This window comes from Python bivittatus, unplaced genomic scaffold (assembly GCF_059951505.1).
Source record: "Python bivittatus isolate LINGU-HERP-01145 unplaced genomic scaffold, Pbiv_v1 ctg000210_np1212, whole genome shotgun sequence".
In the NCBI taxonomy this organism is placed as follows: domain Eukaryota; kingdom Metazoa; phylum Chordata; class Lepidosauria; order Squamata; family Pythonidae; genus Python; species Python bivittatus.
Window position 1 is genome coordinate 18,828,351 of NW_028277053.1, and position 26,511 is coordinate 18,854,861.

At 39.6% G+C, this 26,511-nt stretch overlaps 1 long non-coding RNA gene across 1 annotated transcript; it reads left to right on the forward strand.

The window, feature by feature from the left end:
* Window positions 1–2,126: 2,126 nt before the first annotated feature.
* LOC148216171 (uncharacterized) lies at window positions 2,127–26,511 on the forward strand. The gene is made up of 4 exons (XR_015795929.1): window positions 2,127–2,252; window positions 11,138–11,296; window positions 12,259–12,336; window positions 24,693–26,511. It is a non-coding gene; the product is annotated as an uncharacterized LOC148216171 (long non-coding RNA).

Sequence of the window (26,511 nt, forward strand, 5' to 3'; positions counted from 1 at the left end):
CATTTTTATTTGTTACATTAAACACATTTAAGAAAGCATTTAGAATACTGGTAAATTCCATGGAGCACCAGTGATAATATAGATATTATGAATATCAGGTGAGATTAGCCAGGAACAGATGAATTTTAAAGTATGTGCTATCTGAAGTCAAGATGTGGAAACATATATATACAGTATATGAAACTAGAATGTTCATGATCAAAAGGCATTCTCTTCATAAAAGTAAATTAAAAACTTCCACAAGTTGAGCAAGGTTTGAGATGACTTTCATGGATACATCCTTGAAGTTTTCTTGACAACAGTATGAAAAAGGTTTGCCACTGCCTTTTTCCTGGGCGTTCATTTGACTCTGGCTTACAGTCCTGGTATCTGCTGGAGTCCTTCTTTCCAGGTAACAGCCAAATCTGACCCTGCTTAGCTTTCTCAGATCTGCCTAGATCAGCAGATGTTGCTGTCTAGTTGGGTTCTTCATTTCTTGTCAGCGGATCAAAATTTCATCTTTTGTTACTAAAGTCAGATAACATGATCAGAGGTGGATCCCTGTCATTCAACCAAGGACTTTTCATGGATGGTGGAAAAGTAAAAAAGTTGTTTTACTCTTTTTCACATCCACTGTGGCATCTGGCCCAGGCTAGAAGTACAGATTATCTGGCTCATTGGCTCTCTATCTGGCCCCCTATAGCTGTATTAAGTTCACCATCTGTGTTGCTAGTAGTAACCCAGGAAAAGAAGGAGGCAGATGGAGACCTGAACCCCAATAATATTGCCTATCCTGCTTTCACTGCAAACTTCACTTATCTTAAGTCTTGGAAAGTCTTCAAATGCTGCATCGTTTGTTGCCCATTTTTAGTGACAACCAACCACCTTAAGCCTTTTGGCATCTCGTCAGTTTAGCAGATCCACAGCCATCCATCACTGCTGTTAGGGCTGTCACACATGTTTAACTTTAGCATCAGCCAACAGCATGAAGTTCTAGTTACTGATCAGAATCATTGCAGTTGTCAGCAGGGAAACAAGAAGTCTCTTTCGAAATTTCGATAGCTTGACTTTTCCAATAAGAGGGTTTACAGGGTGAGTTTACACCTGCCTCTTTCCGTGTGATGTCAGAGCTGGGAATTTTCACAGGGAAATGTTTTTCAAATGCAGTAGAACATTTCTGCAAATGTCTACTATTTCTGCAATTTTACAAGGACTGGAGAACAGTCTTTAATCCCATTTTGGAAGAAGGGAAACAGGTTCATCAAGAAAAATTAACTTAAATTTAAGAAAGAGTGGATGTTCAAAGTTTCAAGAAAGGTTCAAAGTTTTCTATTTTTCCAACAGAAGGAGAGTTGCTGCTCTCCAGTCCTGCCTGCTAGGACTGTGCAGGACTTGGGATTCTAATCAAAAGTGGAGTTTTTATGCATGATTTCTATCTACTCTTCCTTCTGCATTATTGTAAACTTGGGGTTGTCTTCCTTTCAGGCCAGTACAGTAAATAAAGAGTCCCTCCTAAGAGTCATGGGGTTCAAGAATCATGTAGTTGTCAAGTAAGACAACTGAGTGGGCATCTATGGAGGGGAGGGAGTGACATCACATATTACATCATGATTTATCATGCCAATGATGTAACTTACATCATTTGCACAATTACATTATAAAGAATGTGACATGACTATAGCTTTCTTGGATGCTTAGGGCCAGTTGTGACTTGTGGGAAGTGGTGTTTCTTTTACTTTTGGGTTGTAGCAGCATTCATCTTTGGGTAACAATATTCCCAGCCTTAAAAGCACCAAAATCAAGCTACAGAACCATATCTACCTAAGTGGCTGCTTAGTTTATTAAGGTGTATTTTTCTACCCAGGCAAGTTTATCATTGGATGAAGATCAGAGGTGGACCAACAGCTCAGGCAAATCAAAACATAAGTCTCAGGAGTCCTTTCCGCTGAATGCAGAAGAACTCCTAAAAACATGCATTGGGGTTGGTTAGGGGATCAAGGTCTTTTGACACCCCGAATAGAGTTCTGTGGGTTAATATAGGAACCAAGCCCTCCACTCGGCAGCTGACCATGACTAACTCAGCAAAAAGGAATATGGAAGTGTTCCAGTCATCTAAGCCAGCTGCCTCTTGGCACAGCCTGCTCTGTATTCATATCTGAGCAAGGGAGTAAGGAGGCCTCACCCTAGAAAGCCGAGCAGAACTCTTTGTACACAGCTGGGAATCCACAGGAGGCTGGATACTTCTCTGGAAAGGCTAAGTGAATTTGTTTAAGGTAAGTTATGCTGACAGAAATCCCTCTAGGGTTTAATGCGGTGTTTGCACATCAGGCTGCAAAGCCTCCATGCATTTTCGTGTAGCTGCGCTGATTGTTAGTAATGATACAGGGAAGAAGCAACCTATGACTAAATAAAGCGTGGAATTACCTTACTATATCCATCTAACCTAATTTTGCAATGGACCCAGTGCCTCTTCGTCAACTTTTTTTTTTTTTTACAAAAATTAAATAATGTTGAATTAGTTAATCATCATATTGCAGTGAAATGACTATGGATGCACAAATTATATGGAAGTTAAGATTGCATTAGTTCATCATGATTAATCTTAAAACAATTAATAAGTGAGTGAACAAAAGAGTGGGCATTTATCAGCAAAAGAAATGTGCACCATTATATTCATTCACGGTTAAACAATTGAAGTTTAAATGTGCAAAAAAGTGAATGCAGAGATGAAAGGAAAAGTGTAACACAGTGACATCTTTTCAATTTTTTGTCAGGTAGGGCCAGACTGATTTTGCTACAGCTAGGAACATTAAATCAATTGTCTTACTTTGTGTTAAGAAGGAAGTATGCCCATTCACTTGGTGAAAGCAGAGTGTGGGGAGGGAGAATTAGATTTTGTTTCATGAAGCATATTATATAACATTTTATAAGGTAGCTAATACCAAAAGGAGAGAGCCAGTTTGAGGTAATGGTTAAAGCACCAGTTTAGAAACTGGGAGACTATGAGTTATAGTCCTGCCTTGGGCATGAAGCCAGCCAGTCCCTCTCTCTCAGCCCTAGGAAGGAGGCAATGGCAAACCACTTCTGAAATCTTGCCAAGAAAACTGCAGGGACTAATCCAGGAGTCAACACTGACTCAAAGGCACACACACAGTCACACAAAACCCAAAAGGATGAAGGGAGGGGGGAAGCAAAGCACAGCTAAGCTAACATTTAGCTCATGATCCTGATGTAGAGTCCAGGGATACAAATAACATTCCGGAGAATGAGCTTTCTGACTGTACTGTCTGATGGCCAAATGATGATGACCAAATGAGAGGTAGACAATGTACAAGTCTCCATATATTTTGGATTACACCTCCTGTAATATCCTATCTTGGACCATGTTGTGGAGTATATAGATTTCTGCAGTTCAAAGCATCTGAAGGGCACCTTGCAATTAACTTTTTCAAAGTCAAGCTGGTTACCAGAGTTTTGGAGACACTGTTAAGCTAGAAAGATGTTGGGTGATGATGATGGGAAAGGTCTCAATACTGCTGCATAGCCTCTGGTGTACACAGAATTTTAGACCTGGAAGGGATCATTGGCCATTGAGTCCCACCCCCTGGCCAGTTCAACAGTCTACTCAAAACATCCCCAATATGGTGCATATTATTATGTCCTTAATTGAAATTTGTCTAAAATTGTCACTGAGAAATCTAGTATAATTTATTGAGAAGCATTGAACAGTATTCATTTTGCAAAGCTGGTTTGTGATTCTGCTTTAGAAATATAAGAGCAAGAGAATAGGGGTGACAACCAAAAATAAGACATTTAGAAGATATTCTGCACCATTGTGACTCATCCATATGGCAAGGTATCATACAGCCAAGACCAAATAAAATCATATTACCTTGGACTTGCTTTAGCAAGGAAATTCAAATATTTGAGGGCATTCATTCTTCTCGTCCATGGAGAAGAACTGGAAAGGGAAAGCAGAATATCACAGAGGAATGGCTACACTAATTGTGTTGATGGAAGACATTTGGCTGGGGGAGCCATAGCCTGTATTATCCGAATAATGGACAACTGGCAAGAAATGGGTTGCATCTCATAAAAACTGGGAAGAATATGCTTGGCCAAAGCATGACCAGCTCAGTCAGGCAGGTTTTAAATTTAATCCTTTAGAGGTCAAAAATGGAAACAGAATGAAGAACTTTGGATAGGGAGTTAGACACATACAAGAGGAAGTAGGATAGTAACTATCCTGGAGACACTTAGTGAAAAATTAGGGCAAACATTGACTCATAAAGTTCACAGCCTTTGGAGTCTGTACACCTAGTGCTCAGAACAATGGGAAACAAACAAGAGGAATTCAGATGCTGGTACACAAAGGCTAATATGATTTAATAGTGAGCCCTAGTGAGATGATTCTTGGACTTGAACCCAACATGTTCTTCAAGGAACAGAAACGATGGACCAGAGCACTTGCATTGTATGTTTAAAAACAATCCACATCTACACTGAAAGCCAAGAAAATAAACTTGTTGCCATTGTACAGAGCAACTGGGTTAAAGCAAGTGAAAGAAGGAAGAGGGCCTGAGAGAGAACCCGGAGCAAGCAAGCAAATGATTGTCCCGCCTCTCCAGACACTCTAACTCCATCATGAGCTCCACAAGCTGAAAATAATCCAAAACAAAACAAGGCAGTGATGGCTATGGTTACATCCTCACACTCAGTGCCAGCATTGGAGTTCAATGCTGAAGCCCAAGCATGGTGCTGCTACTCTTACTTTTTCATCTCCTTCATCTTTCTTGTCTTTTTCCTTTCCCACTTCTCCTTTCAGCAGCAGCCCCAGCATTAAGTGGACCCCCTCCTTCTTTGTGGCAGGAGGGGAGGGGTGTCTAATCATTGTTCAACATTTCCCTCCAGTCAGTTGGGGCTTCTAAGATGCTACTACAAGCCATGGCACCTTGGGTGTTGTAGGGAGGCAACATCAGTTTCCAGGAAAGGAAATGGAGGGTAGACAACATCTTCAGCTGCTCACAAACTACTTTCCCAATCTGTATTTGGCTTCCTTTAATCATCCATTTCTTTTATTATTAAAAGAAGAGACTGGCATGATGATCCAGGTGTCTCAGACTGCCAGTTTCCCCCCAAACAAATTAATTAAAAACAACAAACTTCGGTTGGTTTGCAAGAGCATGCTTGATCTCTATTCCACTTTTTTGTTTCTTTGTTTGAACTTTACTTCCTTGTATTGAATAAGTGAAAAGTTCTAAACTATCTCAGCCAAAGCAAAGGCTAGACAATTGCTTTGCCCATCCTGGGTCTGAAACGTACCTTTGGTGTTTAATTTGGCCTCACCGAGTCTCTTCTGATGGGTCCCTGTGGCTTCCTGCAGTCGGGCCGTTAGAATAAGCAGGGGCCTCGGCTCTCTGCCATGAAGACTGCTGAGTTCATCAGCTTCCCCCCAGGAGACGGGTCTTAACATTTAACCCCCTTTTCTGCTAAGACAACAAGAAAAGAAGCTAATCTGCTTTTAAGAAACATGTGACATTCCTTCAAGCACTGGAAACTTTGATGAGGTCCTTTGAATTTGCCTGTGTTAAGGAGTTTGAAAAGGGATGGCTCAAGTGAGAGCAAAGAAGTCAGGAAGCTGGGTGTTTTTCTCTTTGTTTTTAAAAAAATCAGCCTAGAATCAGCCTCCTTTTGTATTTTCGCTTTTTATGTAGTCATGAGGAGAGGGAGCTCATTTTATCAGAAGTGGCATCCGGAGGAGGAAGAGGAGACAACTCTACAGTGAATTGCACGAGGTTAAGAATCATCCTGTGACTTAGATCTGTGTCCCCCAATCTTGTACCGTCCAGATACGCCTAATCTTCCAGCCAGTGTCATCTCTGTACACGGACAGATACACGCTTGCACGCATACTTCTTTCTGCTGGGGAGTTCTTACAAAGGAATCTGGACTGGTGCAGAAACTTGCAAAACTTAATTGTAAAAACTACAGAGGAGAAAAACGCCCTCCAAGCCAAGTGAACAATAAAGATGAATAACAATAATGCCACACGTGGGCATCCACTCGAAGCCACAATGACACGTGTCCGCATGCCAGCAAAGTATCAGGAAGTCTGTAGGGTGTGGTCAAAAAGGTCAAGATGGTGGCCACAATGGTGTGGTTGAAGTTCCACCTGCTTTTTATGTGTGTCACATGCACAACACGTATGAAAACCAGGCAGAGCTTCAATTGCACTATTGCCACCATCATCTTAACTTTTTCAGCCATGCCCTGCAAAGAATCCTATGAATGTGTTATTGGTGTCATTTGCACAATGATGTCAACACACACACGGTGTCATTTACCCCCTTTGTATGCCAGTGATGCCACAGATAATTTCCAAAAATTTTGGAAGAGTAGAGCAACCCTTCCCTCTTCTCAAAAGTTGAGTTTACCAACTGGATGGAAAGCACCAAGTGAATCAGGAGACACGGCGGCGGTCTCCTTCCTGCTTCCCTTCAGATGGTTCCAGTCAGATTTTTTATGCATTCAGGTGATGTGCTAAGTGTTTGAAAACTTTTAAAAACTGAACAAGTCATCTCAGACTCAGCGTTCTTTTGTACAGCAAACTTGTAGAAGAATAAGGAACCAAATTCTTTGCTGACATCTCTAAGTGGCATTCAGATATAGCTGTAGGCTGAAAGACACACACACACCCGTGCACACACACACCTTTGAAGATCAAACAGTGCTGCTTCATGTTACTTGGTATCAGGTGAGGTGTCCAGGGTCTGCAACCAAAATGCATTTGTAATTGTCTTTTGTCTTTATTTTCCAATTTGTTTCTAGGGGCTTGAAAAGATCTGTTGTAACAGGACTCTTGTTACATTTAATAAGTACCATGTTGATTGGCATCCTCTAAGTAGGCTTTTCAGTGTGCCTGTGGGGAAATTTAATATAAAAACATTCAACATTCTTTTATTAGTGTTTTTTACTATTCCCAGTCCCACCAGACTTTTGGTGCAAGCAGTGTATTATTGAAAAGCTTATCTGTAAGAAGTGAGCCAAGGGGAAATTCAGCCTTTATTAATATTGACATCATGTTTCCACACAATGGCTGTCTAAAGAAACTTTTCAATTGGATTTCAGCTTTGCAAAAGGAAATAACCAAACATATGATCTAACAGAGCAGCCCCCCGAGGGGCTGCACGCAATAGGCTTATAGAGGAAGCACATAGATTCACTACCTGGCCAGCTGTGTACTAAAATGCATCTAAGGTTAGGACTCGTTAAGGTTTCTTGTGAAAAACAGAGGTTTCATCCACAACACTATATAGTTTGGCTTCCATTTATCCTGAGTCTGTGTCATTACACTGGATGTCCCTCCTAGCTGGTGGACAGCTGCAAGTTGACTTGTGAAATAGCCTCTAGATTAAGATCCCAGCGTGCATGAAATAGTGTGAGGGAGCTTGGGATTAAATTGGGCTTTGGAAGTGGCATGCTGGACAAAGCACGCCCAGACTGAACATCATTGTTCTTACGGTTAGTACGGAACGCTGTGCAGGACAATGAATGTAAGACTGTAATTTAGTGTACCTCTTTTCTATCTTACTAAACAGGGTCATGTGGAAGCTTTGATTGATCAAAGCCATGATGACCACAGAGGTCAATGTCTCTGGGGCCCATCTGTGATGACTATGGAATATATTTCTTCTTCTTATCTCATGACTTTAGTTTTTTTGACTTACTACTATTTTGTACTTCTTTTGTATGTTCTGCTTACTCAGATAGGGAATAGTGTGAAGGGTCTTCACGTGCCTTTATGAATTGACTTGCTATTGGAAAATGACTGATAAGTTGATCTGAGATATGTTCTGCCCTGACTTTGCATCTTACTGTGATGTTTCCTGGGAAAAGACCCAAATGAGCTTGCCTAAAAAGACTTATGAAACTGTATCCTACCAGGTTGAGAGCCATTGTGATTTGGCTCCTTGTAAACAGCTCAACCAGGGTTGCTGTCCTGTGGTTCGAAGGCTGCCTTCACTATGTCAGGCTGTAACATGGGCGGGCCTCCTCTGACATTCTTACATCTCAGCCTTTCCTTTGTGTTCTATGAAACTTAAATGGCTGGTTTATTGAGCGTTTCCTCTTGGGTTGAACTAACCAATGTTGCTGAAGATGGACTATTTAAACAGCATGTGTGAGACAGTACCACAAATAACTTTATTGCAGATTTGCACAGTCTGAGACTTGAGGGCAACACATGCTATCCCCCAAACACCTGTATTTCCCTCAAAAAGTTGTATCATTTGAACTAGATTCCTGATAATTTTATGGACACCTTTGAGTACTTTTCTTGGAAATAATTCACAACTGGTTTCCCATCCAAACTATAGTCCTAGGGCCCCATCCAAGTAATAACCAGGTCCAACTCTGCTTAGTTTTCCATGATCAACCAAGGAAGGTTATGTTCTGTCTCCAATTTGTGGTGATTCAAGAGGAACATTATTAAATACTTGGATACTAATCCTATTCTCCATATTTCCTTAATTTATTGTGATTTTAATTAAATTTAAATTAAATCAAACTAGGTTTACATTCTGATCTCATCTACCTTTTTGCCTTGACTCATCTACATTTTGGGGAGCAGCTCCTCTTATGCTACCTAACAATCAAAGGTGTTTCCCTGTTTCACTTTGTATATTCTTGAATGCCTTGAAAAAGAGTGATTATTCTGTGGTGACTGTCAGTCCTCATTTTAAGTGAAGCTCTCTGGTCTGCACTATTAGTTTAACTTCTGTTCTTTTATCACAATTGCTTTGGCAATATGATAACTGGACAACTTCATAAGCCTTGGCATCTTAAAAGCATCCTTGACAAGAAAATACACTGTAAAGAATTTGCTTTGGAATGCCAAACATTCCCCAAATGTTGCAAGGTCTGGATGAACAATATCTGGTCCACAACTTGTGTTAAAAAGTGATGTGTAAATAAGAATAAGAACTAAAAAAAAAGAAAAAAACAACCAAACCACCTTCTTCAAGATTATTGTGCTCAGGAGTATTGAGGAAGCATAATGAATGGATAATGGAAGGTCTAAAAGGAGCAACAAACAAAATAGCAGACCAGCAAGAAATCACAATAAAAAATTATTAGATCAGTTTCAAGCTGGTTGTGAAGTCAAAAGGTCTTTGGCACTCACCTTCCATGCAGGATGTGTCAGGTATGGAAGCTTTCATGGGAGATGCTGGTGGAGAAGGAGAGCTAATGGCAGCCTGGGCAGAGAAGGGGGCAGTCAGCACTTCTAAGAGGCAAGTCAAGTTTTATTATGACTTGATCAGAATCATTTCTCATTTTTCCTCTCGGTCCTTTCGGGCCTGGTGACAGAATTAAAGATGTTCCAATTAGAAGCAGGAAGCCGAGATCCTGAGATTGGCATTCTAACTCCTGACCTTATCAGTCTTTGCAAAGCCCTGGGGCAGTGACCCCACTTTCATCACACCGTTCAAGACAGTTTCCCCAATGACCTATGATACGATGGGCTCAATGTTTGTGGACAATGCTGAAATGCCTACTACCAAGGCTGCCCATTTGAAATTCCATTTATAGACCATGTTTTGCTTACCCCTCTTAAAAGGTTACCTTGGCAGTGCTGACGGAGGCTAAAAGCAGGATAAGTCATCTGAAGTCAGTTTTAAAAATTGCCATCAACTGAATAACCAGGACAGGGTGTTTGCCTCCATGGTGAGGTACAATGGTAGATGATCTTCAAGTAAACTCAGAAAAGTCTTCTTTAATCATTTCTCTGCAAGATCAACTTGTACAAATAAAATTGGGGGAGCAAGTCTTTCATATGAACTCCTGAAGAAAAGCCACAAGATAGAACTAATAAATAAGTGACAGCAGTAGCACTACTAATAACCCCCTTTCTGGCTGTAGAGTTGTTCCAGATCTCAGGTAGGGATAGTCCCCTGGTAGGGGAGATCATGTGTGAAGTAGACGAGATTATTTCTATAAAGTTCTAACACTCAAGTCTTGTCTCAGACTCTTCTTTCCCCCCCCCCCGTTCCTTTCTCTGGAGAATTTCCATAAGACTTATCAAATTGTGACCAAGATAATGTTGACGTCCCCCACACATGTGGGACCATCCCTTAGAAGTTCACACATACAGACAAATGTCTGTGGAAAAGGGGTCTTCTTATACATGGAAAAGAACTGTGATCACCCAGATTTCTTGCCCATGGAATTCTTCATTTGTACATCTATATATGCTGACAACTACTTCCTACTAATATTTGCAGAGACACCTGAAAGAACATCCATTAGATCACTTCTCTAGGAACAGGGATATAAGAAGTAACCCTGTTTCTCTTCTGAAGGTGTTTTAGCTCTCAGCATGGAGAGAGAGAGAGAGAGAGAGAGAGAGAGAGAGAGAGAGAGAGAGAGATCAGACTGTTACCTTGCCTACCATTGTTCTAAAATTTAGCTTAAGAGAGTTGCCTGGCATTGCCCTTCCTTCATCAAACCAGGGAACATCACCCCAATGGATTGCTGTCAGCAAATGTTTATTTTATGTTCCCAAATGGCCATCTCTGCTTATTCTGTCTTTCACTGTGTATTCAAATGTACAGTAACATTTATACATATTTCTCCTAATTGTGTATTTTTGTGTAAAATATTTTTTCCCTAGTACAATGCACTTTTGTATGTTATTTCCCCTAAATATTTTTCTACTTTTTTTTTTTTTTACAAAAGGAAATACATTACAAAATTTGGAAAAGTGTGAACACCAGGGAATAACAACGTTTCAGTTTATGTCTTAGTTCAGGAAATGCCAATTAAGTTTGCATTTAAATGTGAACCAAACAGATGTCTCTCCCACCCTTGTTTTCAGCAGGCAGATCACCACAGACAGTTCCCAAGAAAGGCAGAAAGTTTGAAAATGACTGTTTTAGAAAACAGGGAAAACAGATTAAAATTATGTTAGTCTACCTTAACATAATGTGAAGGGTGAGTATTTTCAACAAACTAATTAATTAGTATCCTGGGTGTGTTTGTGCACTGTTTACATTGTAGCTCCTGGTCAGTGGGATATGGGTTCCGAAAACATGACTTTGTGCTTGTGGCCAGCTAGCCAAAGGGTGCGCAGACTGACTGACCCTACCCTTTCCATTCGCAGGGCATGCTGCTTGTGGCTTGGTACAACTAAGGCTGGCAAGCAAGTCTAGGTCTTGTGATGTGAGAGCCTCAGTTGACCAAAATGGTGATAGCTGGCAGAGATCAGTCCATGAACTCAACTGCAGACGGCCATGGAATACGAAAGACTGCAGCTTAGAACGTAAGAGGAATAAATGGTAAAGGGTATTAATGAATTCATGGACATGTTGTTTTTGCATTTATTTATCAATCCAATGTATGTGGCCAACCCAACTATCTGGCAAATTGGGCAGCAAGCAAAATAAAAACAAGGGATTCCATCAGATCAGAAGAAACCAAATAAAGCTACATTGAGGCTCAGTTAAACCATAAAACCCCCAATCACATTCCATTCCAGAGCCCCCCTACTAAGATCTCATACTGACATCCCAACTCCAATGCCTGTGTTAATTATTACTGTACTAGTTTTAAACTGTTATTGCATGCCACCTCATGTCTGCTGGCACTGTGGCACCCTAAAAATACATCTTTCTTTCTTTCTTTCTTACTTACTTACTTGCCAAAGGGAAAGGGGATAGGAAAAGAAAGGAAAATACCTAAACATTGTGTCTGCGAAATTAGGAGAAAGAAAGAAAAAATAACAACAGAAGTGAATAAAAGTGGTCTGATGTTTTTGAGAGGAGTTGATGAAGGGAAGGGAAGGGAAGATATAGGTTTAATTATAAATGAAATGACTAAAACGGATGTCCAAAATTATAAATCAGTCTCATATAGATTGCTGTTGGGGCATCAAAGATAGGAACGTGTAGGTTGGTGACCGTTGTACGCTTTGTCCCACAGATTGGTGATACTGAAAGGAAGGGACAAGAATGAATGAGGAACAAGAAGTATGATGAGATATGCAAAGGCAGAGTGGTGGGCTGGGCCAAAGCAGAAGACCAAGAATGTTACTGTTAGTTGGGGTTGATGAGAGTCCTAAGAAGAGGCAAGTGAGCATTTTAAAGAACAAAAGCTATGGATCAAATGGGGTATAGTCACAGGGGAGGCAAGAATGGCTTGTAAAGACAAAATGTTTGGAGACAAGTAACACACGATGTTGATATAAACTAAACTTTGTTAAATTTTCTTTCCTTCTATCTCCAGCCCTTCATTTATTTTGCTTTACTACTTTTTGGGCACTTTGTGAAATGCTGCATACCACAAAAAAGAAGAGTTTGACGGGTACAGTATGTATATATGTAAATTAATTCATTACTTCTAAATGGCAAATCTCCTCTAAGGACTATGTTGTAACTTGCTGCTAGCACTCCTTCTTCTTCTTCTTCTTCTTCTTCTTCTTCTTCTTCTTCTTCTTCTTCTTCTTCTTCTTCTTCTTCTTCTTCTTCTTCTTCTTTGATCAAATTCTCCAATACAGAACGATAACTTGGAAATGCAGATCTTGGGAAAAGCAAACAGAAAATCTCACCCTACAATGCTTTGCAATAAAATACAGACAATCCTTTACTTGTCATGCCATGTTTCTCATATTTAGAAGACTTGCTATTATACATTACTGGAGGCTCTATTCTGCCTATTAAATTACTGTAATAATTTTTCTTGCTGGATTCTGTCCTGCATTGATTTGAAACATAATTGTCTTATAATATATTACCAACATTTCAAATTAACCTTAGCAGCTGGATTGCATCAAATGGTGGGTTAGGCATTAGGGTGTATCAGGGTTCCAGAACCTAGAGGGAAATTAGTTTATTGAAAATATGTTTATCCTACTTTTATCCTTAAAATGCAGTAAAACAAATTATGCTCCCCACCAAAAATATACATGAAAGCGGGCTCTCCTACATGCAGTTGGAATTATGGAATGATAAACATCCGAACAGAGTAAGTGCTGGAGCAAAGTTCAAGGATTTTTAAAGCTCAGGGACAGGACTGAGTCCTAAGAAACACAGCACACTTCCCCCAGGCAGGCCCAACATTTGAACCCAGGTTCAGCGAGGACAGCAATTGGAGGATAGGTACTGGAAATCGAGTGTGGTGGAGTCTAGCCAGTAGTTATGGATTGCTGGATACTCCTCTGCTCTTCGGTCTTCCATCTTTCATCTTTTAGTTTTATCATTTGTCAAAAGACTCAGGAATTACTAGAGGGCTTAGATACAGACCAGGCCTCTAATAACCATCAGCCGGACCTTATTTTCTCTGAAAACGCTCAGCCGTCTTGAAGCTACCACAGTTTAGAAGAAAATCTGATCAAGAGGCACCAAGCTACAAAGTCAACTCTCTCTCGTTCTCTTATTGATCTGAGTTGTGCACAAGTTGGTCAGTGGGTGATTGGCTATGTCACTGCAGCTGGAAATATCCTTCAGACAGTTCCATACACAAACCCAAGCACAGATAGGAAGGCCTTTACTGGTACTCTGATGGAAGGAATCGGATCCTAACCTGACTGGCCTATATAACAAGAGTCACCCGTTGGAGGAGATGGGCACATTTAATAAGAAATTAAATTTACAAATTTAATAAGAAAGAAAGAAAGAAAGAAAGAAAGAAAGAAAGAAAGAAAGAAAGAAAGAAAGGAAGGAAGGAAGGAAGGAAGGAAGGAAGGAAGGAAGGAAGGAAGGAAGGAAGGAAGGAAGGAAGGAAGGAAGGAAAGAAGGAAAGAAAGAAGGAAAGAAAGAAAGAAAGAAAGAAAGAAAGAAAGAAAGAAAGAAAGAAAGAAAGAAAGAAAGAAAGAAAGAAGAGCCTACACTGCAGGAGCACATTAAAATTACGCAGGAGCAACATAAATTGTCCTGTGGGATGAGCTCCACTCTCCAGTTATGTAAAATTTGTGTAGAAAATGACAACGTCCTAAAAGTTCTATAGTAAAATAACTCAGATTCTGTGAAACTGGAATGAATGAGACTCATGTATTTATTGATCAATGAAATTCCAAGTGAAGACAACGGACGGGGCTCCTCCCATAGGCCTTTTCAGATCAGGAAATCTGGGCCAGCAGAGGTTTCTATGGGGTGGACAAGGGGAGTCAGGCTGACAAACGCAGCACTCTGGCATTGCAGTGCAAGCCCTGCCCCTTTTCTACACCTGCTGCAATGTTGTAAGCATGTCCCAAAGCTTGCAGGGTGGCATTGCCATGCTGCTCTTGTCGTTCGGATGAAAAAGGCATGATCCAAGGGGTTGCAGGGGCAACTGGGGAGGCTGCAGAATGATGGAGGCAAGAGAAATCGGCGGGGCAGGGGGGGTTGGATCCATGACAGCACCTTGAGAATGAGGAAAACCCAAACCTCTTTGGAAGGAAAGAAAGTCATTCAGAAACCAAAAGAGAGATTTGAACACAGTATTGTCCAGCGCTGCCTCCAAGGACAGGCCTAAGGGGAAGGAGGCTCAAGACCCATCCCTGAGCAAACCTCGAAAGGGCAGGGAGAAGGCCTCGAGGGTTTATGGTGCCTGATCGTACACTGGAAAGGGTGCAACTGGACGCCTGTTAGTGAGATGCTGACCGTGTGAAAAAGAAGCAGGGCCACCACACCTTGGCCCTTTTGTATGTGTTCAGGCACTGACAGAAAATTCAGGAAAACATGGTGGAATTCTCAGCTGATTTTACTTCCAGCTCTAACAGCTGATACCAGTATCTGGCAGGAGGAAATGTTATGAGTTCATTCAGGATTTCTGATTGCTTTTGCCAGCAGTGGGACCACTTATTCTGATAAAGAAATGGGACAATGACCAACATTTCAGTAGAACAGACAAATAAGCATGGAGTGTATTTATAAACATTGCTTACAATGGTTGTAATGTTGGCACGAAGGTGTGCCAACCCCCCCCCCCATGTTTACTGCTACAGACTATTCACTTTGTCCTCTATCTGGCAACAGCTGGTAATATGGTATTTAAAAGCAGCTTTGATTTAATCTAATGAGAAACTGTGTTGCAATGTACTGTACTATGCAAAGATAATAATTGAACAAACATTGATTTTTATGGCAACATAATAGTTTCATTTTTGACAAACAGGAATTTATATGCATCAGTTTTTCGTTATCAGCTCTGTTTGCACAGAGATTAAAAACTGGCTGGTTTTTGTTTTGTTTTGTTTTTTTGGTTAAAAACAGCATTTGAAGTAGGAGCTGTCATCCTAGAGTAAGATAAAAGGAGAAATAATAGCTGGAATATAATCATCAGAATATTGTACTTGGACCAAGAAGATCTAAATTCAAAAAGTAAGAAAGCCAGAATTGAGTCCTTATTTAGCCATAAAATATTTTTAGTTAGTTTCAGAAAAGTATTCCATCTTTGTTAAAAAGAACTCTGTGTTATTTCGTTGTAAGAGCATAATTTACTCCAGTGTTCCTGAACCAGGAGCCATCCAGGTATGTTGAACCCTATAATTCTCAGCCAATAAAGACAGCATGATGGGAGCTCTCGTGTAACGTTTTGGAAGATACCAGGTTGGGGAAGGTTGATCTAATCTAATGTTCAGCCATTTCACCCTGTTAACTTTTGGACAGGTTTTGATTCTGAACCTCTTCCCACAGGTGTCTCCTGGGGGGTCAAGAAAGAGCAAGTGATGTCAGCCGCATCAAGGCGTCATTGTACAAATAATGTGATGAAATCAGAGCATCACTGCAGCTTCCATCAGAAGTCTGTGTTCTCCTCTTTCAATCTAGAGCAGCATTTCTCAACCTCAGCAACTTTTAAATGTGTGGATTTCAACTACCAGGATCTGGGGAATCTTAAAGTTGCTGAGGTTGAGAAATACTGATCTAGAGTCTCGTTTCATTAGATAAGGTCAGTTTCTTTTTTCTTTTAAGATAGTTTTTATTAAGAGATTTTACATATATAATAAGAAGTACATTCAAAGAAAAAGACGTAGTAAAAGTGAAAGAGGAAAAAAAGAAAGGAAAGGAAAAAAGAGATAAAGAAAAAAGGAGATAGCAAAAAGAAAATAAAAACAGAAAACATGAAAAGAAATATAAAGAAATGGCTTCCAATCTTCTTCTTGGCAGTTATGCATAAAATTCTAATCAAATCTCTTTCCCTAAGTTTACATCCTATTTCTCTTCTTTCTATAACCTATTCTTTCTAATCATCAGAACAATAAGTCACAAAATCATTTTATTTTTTATGCAAAAAGTCCATAAGGGGTTTCCAGTCATTTATGAATGTCAATAATGGCCTTTCTCTAATCAAAGAAGTCAGTTTGTCCATCTCAGCAAGTTCTGTCAGTTTCACCCACCAGTCCTCCATGATGGGTAATGTCAAATCTTTCCATCTTTGTGTATATAATAACCTCGCCACAGTAATTACATATTGAAATAATCTTCCATGGCTTTTTTTAAATGTGTATCCATCAATCCTAAAAGGAAAAGTTCTGGCTTCAACTGAATATTAATCTTTAAAATCCTCTGTATCAATATATGAATTTGAATCCAATTTTTTTTTTAGCATTTTTACATACCCACCAAGCACGATAAAATGTCCCTTCATGTTGTTCACATTTCTAATATACATTTGAAATGCCTTTATACATTCTAGATAATTCCTCTGGCATCATGTACCAATGATACATCATTTTATAAAAACTATCTTTAAGAGCATAACATAATGTAAATGTCCACCCTTTTGACCACATATTTTCCCATTGATCCATCTGCATATTATAACCAAGATCCTTAGCCCACTTTATCATACATTCTTTAACCTGTTCTTCCTCTGCTAATCTTGAGCAATGAACCAACAGGTACCATTTCTAAAACCGTTCAGCACTGTTGTCTCTGAACCTGTAGTGTGGTAGCAGCTGTCCGTGGTAGATTTGGCAATCCTACCAAGCTGCTGAGCTGGGTCCTCCATTTCTTGGACCACATCTCCCTCAATCCTGTGTCACTGGATATGCTGCCCAGGACTGATGCCTGGTGATTTTGGAGGGAACCCATCTCCTACAACTGAGCTAAGGTACAACATCTTTTATGAGGTTTTCTGTAGCTTGCCCTCACTTGACTTTGGTTGATATTCTTGATTTAAAATGAGGGGAGGACAAGCTATGGAAAGCCTCATAAAAGATGTTGTATCTTAGCCCTATGGTAAGATGCGTCTTTATGACCATCTTGAAGTCTTGCAAATCCAGAAGTCTGGATTCCCACCTTCCCGTCCTGCCGCAAACACTTGCTACTACTCTATTTTTTGCAAGAGCAGAAAGGAGAGAGAAAAACAATAAGAAGTGGTTCTTAAATCACTTTGCTTATCTCATCTGACCTTGCTGGTACCTCCTTTCACTGCTTTACATCCTATGTTCCAACAAGAATGAAAGAAGTACATGCAAAGAGAGCAGATTGATATAAGGCATTGCTTCCCCAAGCTCATGATGATTTTACTGCCATTTTTAGCCCTTCCTCTTGTTTTCATGAGCTCCCAACCAGCTCGTCAGTTTTCATGAAGGGTTTCTTTTAGAACTTTCTAAGGGCTAATCCAGTATGAAATCAGATTCGCAGAAAGCCTAGATGGCAGCTGGTATTTCTTAACATAGGAAGTCACATCTTGAGATAGACCTTAAAAGCCAAGTTTAGCCTCACTGTTCACAACACATTTCTAAACATAAATAACTATATACTTCTATAATGAGGCCATATGGAGAATACGTTCCCATTATATCGCACGTTTATCATATCTTGTTTGATCTTATCAGGGTCTTCTGACGTTGTTCTGCAGATAGTTAGACAAGTGAATAGCGTTATTGTTTCTCCTTCCACATATTAGTTGAACCCAGAGCATTGTGCACTAGTTAGTTATTTCAGATGAAGGTTGTGATATTTTCCTCCACATTCTGTTTGAAAGCTGAGACATCTGTTTATCTTGTGCATACAGAATGACTCTCATGTCTCTTTCGTTCTAAAAATTTCAAAGGCTTTCATGCTACTTAAAAGCCTTTGAAGAAAAGGTAATCAAAGACAAAAATTATCAGAGGTACATTTTTGCTTTCCAAACAATGAAAATAACAGCACTCATTCAGCTCTGGTTTCAAGCACCTGCCACAAAACTTCAAAACTGAAGATATGCCACATGAATCAAAAAGTAATATTGGGAGAGACAAACTCGAAAGTGCAAGCTATATTACAAGCAATTTGGGTATTTCCCTTGTAGTTCCACTCCTCGTAGAGATTCTAATAAAGCATTTAAATAATAAAGATTAGGAAAGCAATACAAAACATATAAAAAAGCACCCAACTTATTTGATCACACTTTGACACAGCAGCAATGCATTTTTTTGTCTGTTTTATTTTATTTTGTTTTATTTTATTTTCCTTCATTCAGCTGAAGAAGAACAGTACCTTTATGGAATGAATGTTTTCTGGAAACAGAATTCCACACCACACCCAAGTAGACCTCACTGATTAACAAAGCTTCCTTAGGTATTATAAAAATCAGAATGGACTTACTCACTCTTTAAAAGAATTAATGTTCATATACTTCTTCACACACGGAGATAAGAAATTAAGGCAATAAAAAGCCTACTAATTTTCATTTAACTGTATGTTGAAAGGGTTATGATGATAGCACTCAGCTTCCATTTGGTTTTGGGTGGGGTTTTTTTGGTTTTGGTTTTTTTGGTGGTTTCATTTTTTAAGAAATTGTGCATCTGCTTTCTTATGGCAACTGCACATCCTTTCTTCCCTGACAGAAATGACAGAGTTTAAGACGTAAAGGTGGGTTGAGCCAGTCCTCGGGACTGGCCTGGATCACAACATTTTGCAGCTAAGCAAAGGTTAGGGTGCTCCTTGCTACAAAAGCCAGGCATTGTAGCAGTTGAATCTTCACTCAGCAAGGTGGTGGCTCTGCATCCTTGTTAACATTGCCAGCAACCCAGCCCCTCCCGCGCACGTGTCAGCTGCAAGTGAATGGAAAGGCAGTGAGGAGATTGCTAGTGAACAATGCCCATTCACTAGTTGGGCTCTGCCAGGTTTCAGACCTGATTCCAGAAAAGGTGCTTTGGAGCACATAGGGACCTGAATGCAACACCTGCCGGCAACTTTTTAAGGCAGCCGTGATGCCGGGACAAACACGGAAAATATGGGGCCTCTTCGGAGAATTGCTGGCAGGAGCTCCATTTGCAGCAACACACACTTCAAAACCTTTGGAGGTACCCCAGGGTGATGGCCAACCCTACCAAGCAGATGCTTTGAAGGAAGCTAGAGTGTATGATGTCAAGGGTGCATGGAGTGATAACTAAATCTCTAACAATAACTATCTGAATTGCTTATTTATCAAAGAAGAGGGTGAATAGAAGGGAATGTTCTGGACACCTCCTGAGTAGCTCTCCTCTTAAGGATCTGCTGCTGGTTGAACTGCTTGGATCCAAGAATCAGAGAGATTTATCAGCATGTTCTACTCACATTACAGACTGGCATGTGGCAGGACCTAGAATTTAGGTATACTGGAAACCCAGATGGATCAGCACTAACCATCAGGAGATTCAAGGGCTGTAGGTTAGGGACAAACCACTTGATGATGCTGCCAGGAGAACAATATGAAGTCACCAGGAGCTGACTTGATTTGAAGGAGACTTGCCTTTCTGCAGAAGGCACATTTTCCGGCACCAGCCAAGTGAGTGTGCGAGCCATAATGGACAGAGATCTTGTCTATCTCACATCCTTCATGGATAATGTTATGAGAATGATACTACCTTGCATCAAGAGATGAGATTATTATCCCCACAGTTTGTATGCATTAAAGTTACAGCTTAATGGTTCCGGTGGCTGAAGAGAGGTTGACGTTGGAAAAGACAGTTTGCTGTGAGGAGGGGAGCCAGTGAAAATGCAAAGCCACAGTTTGTCACTCCATGCAATGAAGTCAATGTCTGGCAGGTGTCACCCACAGCACTGCGTTCACCTTCTTGCAGATTTTGACCCCTTCTGTGGATACCCCTGACTTTGTGGGATAGAAAAGGGGGGAGACAGAGAAATGGAAGATTATTTAGGCTTAACTGTTGCTTTGGGGGAGCTAAAAAAAGTCTTATTCATGTTGTCGTGTCATCTTTTCCCACTTCATTTATCCTTGTAGTGCAAATGTCACAGGTTGGAACTTTGCATTTGATAGTTCCACAGCCATCTTCCTTTTATCCTTATTTTGCAGCAGAGCAGCTCCAAGGAGGAAGAGGCTGAAAATCTATTCAGGTCTGTCAATCTGTATCTTCTTCATTGCTTTTATGTCTCCCCAGTTGTGTCTTCTCTTTCTTTCTGAACGTCAACATGGCAGTCTTCCAATGGCACTTATCCACTCCAGCTAATTGAGTCACATAAATGCAAGCAATTTGAAGCATTATTGTGAGAGATTTCTGTTTGCTTCTTTAATTAAACAGTTGTTCACAGGTGCATACAGTTACGGCAAAATTAATTGATAGCTTTTTATTACCATTGAAGTCGGATGTCATTGGCCCGACATGGAAACAACTTCCATTTGGTATTGTACCCTCTTATGTTGAGACTAGGAAGTGTTCTGTGTTTTTCCTGAGATGAGCATTCAGGCTTCAAAGAGCTTGACATCTGCTTTGCAAAACCTTTAGATGCAGGAAAAATGATTTTGCTAAGAAAGGGAGCAAGGCTGAGGAAGAGGCACACAGACCAGCCAGAGAGGCCCTGTGGAGCTCTGGAGACCAATTTTATAGATCATCAATAGCATAGCCCCGTAGGAAATTCATGTATCCATCTTGCATCCTGAACCCTTGCCTCTGCTGTCTTATCTCAAAATCTCTTGGAATCCAGTTTGTTTTCTAACAAACACAGGTTTCACATTAAAATTACTGACAGGGAAAAAAAGTCAAGATAGAAGCCACAATCATGTGATCAAAGCCTCACCCTTTAAAAAATTGCATTGCAATGCATGTAAAGAAGGATGGGGCCGCCATCTTGACTTTTTAAACCTGCATGCAGACACCCTTGCTGATATGAGAAATGCAAAGATGTCCTTTTCAGATTGCTTGCCCATTGCCCACTGGGGCACTTCTCTGATTCTTCACTGTGAAAGTGCCTTCAAATGATACCACAGCAATAGTTCGCTGCATAGGAGCTCTTAATATAAGGCCACACATGTGCTGTTTGCACTGGGTAAGTTGGCTGGACCATCCTGTCGACCTGCAATTGATTGGCACACTTTGGATAGAAAGGAAGGATGTAATTTTATTATATAATAATCTAAATAATAATGATCTCCCTTCAGTTGCGAGCCCAAGAAGTGTAGCATGTGAATAAGTTCCTGAGCTAGGTTTGGGAAACCCAGATTCACGTCCATCTTCATTGGGTGACCTTGGGCTAACCCCTCTCTCTTGGCCAGCCAACTTCTCCCAGGGGAAAAGAAAGACAAAATAGTCAGTAAGCATCACCTAGAGTTCTTAGATGAAGAGCAGAAATTAGTTATAATGCATAATACCTCAACAGTTGACAGAAATGTAACTGAAAAGATACACACTCCGTAGTACATTTTTAAATGAATGATATGATTTAATTACGTGCCATCAAGTCAGTGTAAACTCTTAGTGACCACACAGATAGATTTTCTCCATGATGGTCTGTCCCTAACCTGGTCGTTCAGGTCTTCCAATGGTGCCCCCATCACCACTGTAACTGAGTCCATCCACCTTGCTGCTGGTCATCCTCTTCTTCTCTTTCCTTTAATAATATTTGCTTTAATAATATGGGCAAACATTTTAAAATACTTACTAGTCCCCCAGTCTGTAACCAGGCTCTAGGGAGACCTAAATAGAAAAGAGAACATGACAAGCATTAGTCTGTTTTGAATAGAGTTTTACAGTGTGGTTTAACTAATGTAAAATATTATGTTGTCCCTCTAGATAATGCTAGCTTAAGGTTAGCATTGTTGAAAATATCTATGTTTGCTTGGCTCACCCTCTCACCATGATGTTTATCACCTAATAAAAATGCTAAAATTACTTAGGAAAGAAGCTTAATTTGCTCAACTGCATCTTGCATCCTATTTTATACTAAATGCCATAATATCCCAAGTGAACCCCCATACTGTCAGACACATTATTTATACATAGCATTTCTGGTTAATCAATGAAAAGAACGTGCGAGGGGCTGCTTTTTCTCTCATGCTTTAAAGCTATGGGAAAGATAATTCAAGGGAAAGAGAAATGCTACCCATTGCTTCAAGGTTTATTTCAAAAAGGCCAGCTTCTCTAAACCTCTGTACCTTCAAAGGCTCAAACCATTACTTTATTATGAATTAGGGTTAGTTTTTAGGTCATCAGAATATATGTTCTGCAGCCCCCATTGACTTGGGCTTTCTGATTTTTTTTTTAAAGATGAAATCAATGTCATAAACATAAGTCTAGAAAAGTTTGTGCTAAGTTCCAAAGCACAATGTACTAGACAGGCATGTCCCAGAGATCTGGACATGACATTTATTCCAAGTTGTCCGACCTTCTGTTGCTCAACATATTTCAGCTAGACTCCCCACGATACCAATGAAAGAAGAGAAGTATTTTTAAAGGCTGATTCCTTTTTCCATGTGGCCGTTTTGATGCACTCAAAACTGTTTAAAGACGGCAAGCATGTCACTCTTCTCCCCAATCCTTTCGAAGACTAATTTAAACAGTGCTGGAGAAACAAATACAGAAAGACTGATTAAAGCAAGAGAATTGCAGCAGTTTGGAAAGGAGAATGGATTGTGGGGTGGAGGGGTGGGGGGAGTGCAAGTTGTTCTACTTGTTGTTGTTGTTGCTAATAGAAGATTCAGATCAATACAAAAATATTCAGCTTTGTTCCAGTGATTGACTATGAATATGTTATGTGCTTGCAAAAAAAATAGTGATAATCTATGTTGATACAATAGTTCATTTTGCATTAGTGTCCTAGATGGAACAATGTTAAGAAGCAATTTAAATGAAATTCATTTAAATGTCAGCTCTCATGCCTGCGATTTTTCTATAATTGGTTATTTAATTAAAATAATTCTCATAGTCATTAATTTAGACTAAAACTTGCTGTGCACTGACATGTTTTAATTACATGGTATTAACAAAATTGATATGCTTTAAAAAAAGCATGGTTAAATTTTAAACAAGAATAAATTAGAAATCTCATAGATCATCCTACTTAGAGCATTTAGGAAAGAAAATATCAGTCTTTTCAAGTGTTTATTATAAACAAAGTCACAATATTATTGCTTATGCTTCACAGTTAGATCTTGTATTTATTTGTTTTCTGTGAGTTAAATTTTATTTCATCATGGTCCCTCAGTCTCTGATTTCCTTTAACCAGCACACAATAAAAAGGGTAATGAACTTGAATTAAATTTTAATTGAAAAAGCAAACAAACCACAGAAACCACAACAAACAATATAGAGCCAAAGCTTGAATGATACAGTAACTTTGACTTCAGCACTAAAATTTAAAGATGGCTAACCTATTCATTTTTTCCAGGTATTTCTAAGCAGCCTTTTCTGGCAAAACCCTAAATAAATACATAAAAGCCCATATAAAATACAATCTACTTTAAAAAAAACTTGCATACACACAAGCTTTTGCAACCATAACCTTTGGGGGACTTAGGTGTTCTTGAATACAGAATGTCCTACATGGACACTATCCTAAACTATGATAGATGTCCAACTAAAATTATTTTGAAAGGTCAGCTAGCCAACTATCACATCAGCCTTCCCCAACGTGATGTTCTTCAGAAGTGTTGGGTCTATAGCTTCCAGAATTCATAGCCTGATTGTGAAAGACTGCATTACAAATTGCTTGCATGTACCTTCTCTATTCCAACTTAGTGTGGAAGCAATCAGGTTCCAAGAACTTACTCTTAAACTCCTATGAACTGGCTGTAGAATTCTCAGGAACAGAAGGAACAGAATATTTCTTTCAAAAGATTTGACCAGAGTGACCACCTTCACGTATTTCTAAGGAGACTTCATCTCCAATTTTTATCTGGCCAACAGGATTTGACTTTTGCTGTATCTCCTGGACATTATTTCTTTTGAACAGACTTATTACTTAAGCTACCCAAATCTATTGAAAGAGCAATTGATTGTTCATTATCTTACTTATTTTTTGTTTTATGTAAATGACTGAGGTACTGTACCTTTTATTTTACATTTTATTGACCGAGCGACGTAACTCTCAGCCAACTGATGAACTGCTTTAGGTTGTGGAATAAATTCTCATTAAATATTTTATTTTTAAAAAAGAAAGGAATAGAACAATCTTGCCCGATATTACAAGGAACACTTTTAGCTGTCAGACATACTATTATTTTTGTATAAAAGCAACAGCAATGCAGTTCTCTTGATCAGTCCCATCTTATGAAAGGAGCATTTGCCGAACTCTGTTTTACTCTTCACCCACCAAAGTAGATTCTTCGCGTTTCTTTGAGAATTTCACAATATGGAAACCATAAGTTCTTTCTTGAAAAGACTTTTACTCACCCCCAAATTATTCAGATACCACAAAAGTTGTGTGGAGTTAGATCTTGGGAGCAATAAACTGTTAATTAAAGACATTCTTTAGCATTTTGACCTTTTCAAAATTCTGTGGTTTAACTGAATTATTCTGCTTCCTCTCTGACAGATAAGCTTTTCATGTTGGGAGAGTCTTTTCAGTGGTTATCAAGTGAACCAGCAGTTAAATGGTCTATATACAAAAACTTTGTTACGCGTTGCTATTACTGGAACCTCAAGATCCATCAGCCATAAGCTTGTGCAAAGGAAAAAGCCATGGAATGAAATGATGGGGCTGTGCTGTTACTCAGAGACTGATCTATGCAAAAGATCCGAATCAACCTTTGTAGTTTTAAGAAATAGATTACACAAAAGAAATATTCGTATATAATATTAGTGGATGAAATATGCCCTTTTTATTGTAAAATAACATGGAAAGAAGGGATCTCATTCCTATATCAAATTCTTGATATATGTGACTAACTACATGTGCACAAAAAATTCTTAATAGAAAACCAAAGTCTGTTTTCAATAGACTAGAAAGATCTTGTAAGTGGCACAGTGATTTTGCACCTCTCCATTAATGTCAGAATGGTCCAGGAGGGGAATTAGAACTCTGTTCTTTCCAGTATTTATCTCAGCTGGCAGAAATCAACGGAAGAGGCAATTTCTGCACTATAGATTCACCCAATCTTCTGTAGGACTTCCATCTGATGTTTTAGAGATGACTGAGGTGAAACAAAACAGTCTTTCCAATCTGATGCTGTCCAGGTGTGTTGGGATTTCAACTTATGGAATTCCAAACTAAGGTGGGATGTATAGGATGGGTGGAGGAGGCAAGGAGGAAGTTGTTTTGGGAATTTGATATATTGTAGAGTTTTCCATTCCAGTATAGGTTTCTTCCTACCCTATTCCACCTTTATCCATAGTTTGCCGAAACTCATAATCAGTGATTGTCCCTCCCTATCTTGTATTGTCCCTCACCATCAAATTCCAGCACTGGACGGTTTGAGTTTTCAATGCTTGACTCATACCCTGAATCTATTGCCTCCCTTTGTTATTATCAGAGGTGTCTGCAGGATGTGGTAAACAAAGTCAAGACGTGTGATGCACATAAAAAAGAGGTTGAACTTTGATTGCACCATTTGATCGCTGCCATCTTGACTTTTTCACCACCCACTCAGGACATTCCTAGCCACCGTCTTCCTTTTTCTCCCCCAACACTCCATTCTGTGGGTTGTAGACATGATTCTTCTGTTGGTGTTTTGGAGAAAACATGCAGGATTTTCAGATACTAACCACAAAACTTCTCTTTTGGTTTCATTTACTTATCAGGTTGCCAAGAAATCTATTTTTATTTCTTCTATATTTACTTCTGGTGCAGTCCTGGTTAGTTTCTCTGCACAATGATTCTCATCACCACATAAAGCCTGGTTATAAACCTGAGGCTGCACATATAAGAAAGAAATTGCAAACGTTTCCCTCCTTCATCCCAGCAATATTTAGCATGTTATTGAAAAAGCTGTGGATTGTCATTAAGTGAAAAACCTTCTGCTGCCAAGCTCTTGTAAAAATTGCATTTGTTGTCTCATGCCAAAGAGCCTCTTTAAATGCTAATGAACCAAGTTTGGCACACAGTCTCTTCTTGATGGATGAAGCCAAGGCCTTCTGTGGTCAACAGAAGGGGATTTCCAGGGCCATATGATCTCTGTTCTGGCACCCTGAGCTTGTCTCCTCTCCCAAGCCAATAAGCCCTATAAAGATTTGTCTATCCTATTTTCAAATTGCATACAGCTCTCTGTCTGTAAACGCACATATGGAAAAGCAGGCCAGTTTATGCCAGGCTTAGTTCATCCAATGTGTGTTAGTGTGTGTGTATGTGCATCTAAAATTCCTTTGGAGAATTAAGTGCACAATTCTAATATCAGTATATTCACTGTATATTGATA